General features: G+C 38.1%; 1 long non-coding RNA gene across 2 annotated transcripts in view; it reads right to left on the bottom strand.

Moving 5' to 3' along the window:
• The window catches only part of LOC102289512, a 4,470-nt gene extending 3,028 nt beyond the window's left edge, over window positions 1-1,442 (bottom strand). For both annotated transcript variants that reach the window (XR_001335995.2, XR_006053730.1), the window contains exons 1-3: window positions 1,383-1,442; window positions 1,144-1,296; window positions 904-994 (exon numbers count right to left, since the gene is read on the bottom strand). This is a non-coding gene — a long non-coding RNA (uncharacterized LOC102289512). The remainder of the gene's footprint in view (window positions 1-903; window positions 995-1,143; window positions 1,297-1,382) is intronic.
• Between the last annotated feature and the right edge of the window lie 13 nt (window positions 1,443-1,455).

Raw genomic sequence — 1,455 nt, 5'->3', positions numbered from 1 at the left:
GCAGTGTTGAGCTTTTGTTATCTTGTGGCTACACAAGCCAGCAAGTACCAACGACCGGATTTGGTGTGTGATAGTAACAGGTAGATTAACTTTTTTTTTTATTATTTGAATATATTTGCGTGCCTGTGTATAAATACACAAACAACACACACATGCTTTCAATTGTGTAATTTAAGTGATCTAGGTAGCTCTGCTTTGGAAGTTCAGTTCATGCTAGAAATGTGTTTTGGAGTTTGTACGTGTTTTGTCTCTAGGGGCCACAGCATATATTTATATATAAACATATATAAATAAAACCACTTTTTTACGTTAGTAATTCCTTTTGTGCATAATTTTATATTATTGTGAATAATAAATTAATTAAAGCAACAAAACAATCTGAAGAGCTCTTTTTAGTGAGCCGAGCCGAAAGAGCCGGATCTCTAAAAAGAGCCGGAAATCCCATCACTACTTCGTTTGTCTCGTTATGGCAGATCAATTCCAGCTGTGTTCCCACTTGTTCCCCCGTCCTCTGGTCGTCCTGCCTGTGTATTTAAGCCCTGTGTTGTCCTCTGCTTGTTGCTGGTTTGTCTGATTGTCTTCCCCTGTTGGTCCCTCTGTGTTTCAAGTTTTTCTTAGATCTTTGTCGCTGGTTGCATGTTCCTTGTTAGCTTTCCCAGTTTAGGTTTTTCTTAGTTTAAGTTATAGCCATTTCCTGGTTTGGTTCAAACTGAAGTAAAGAGATACAAATCTCAAAAATAAGCAGATGCACTTCCTCTATTGTCCTCTTGAAGCATCAATCGTGAGTCAGCCCCCAAAGACTAACAGAATTAGTTCACTTTAGTGATTAAAAGAAAAAAGAACACTAACTAACTTTACTACATTACAAATGGCTTGAGGAAAATATGTAAATTCAAATATTACCTCTGCTTCATCAGATTGGCTTTTGTTATCTTGACAGTGTTGTACATGACATGAGTGATGATGTCATCTTCTCCAACTTCTGCTTGATCTGCTGAAATGATGCAAAATGAACAACAATATAAATTAAATATATAAACGGAAATTAAATTTAATAAAAGTTGTTACTGTGATCATAATGAATATGAACTTTATTCTACTAAACAAACTCAAACCTGAAAGTTCAGGAAGTCTGAGTCTCACCTTCAGGTTTCCTGTGAACCAGTAACACCAGTAGAACCACAACACACACTGATGACAACATGGGAATTACAGGATAAAAGAGTGATGGAGAAAGAATGATGGAGGTGGAGGTAGGAGCAGAGGATGTAGGTGGAGGTGTGGTGGTGTGTTCCCCTAAAATAAAGCAAACACAGTCATTAAGTTGTCGTCACATTGTGAATGTTGAAACCTGCAGAAACACAGACAGGTGAGTGTGTCACCTGTGACAGTGATCCAGCTGGATGGAGACTCTCCATGACCGCTGATGTCACACTTGTAGAGGCCTTCATCAGA

The sequence above is a fragment of the Haplochromis burtoni genome, unplaced genomic scaffold, assembly GCF_018398535.1.
Source record: "Haplochromis burtoni strain Fernald_Lab_line unplaced genomic scaffold, NCSU_Asbu1 Contig_1767, whole genome shotgun sequence".
Classification (NCBI taxonomy): domain Eukaryota; kingdom Metazoa; phylum Chordata; class Actinopteri; order Cichliformes; family Cichlidae; genus Haplochromis; species Haplochromis burtoni.
Note: the sequence above shows the minus strand (reverse complement) of the source record. Positions and strands in the feature narration are given on the sequence as shown.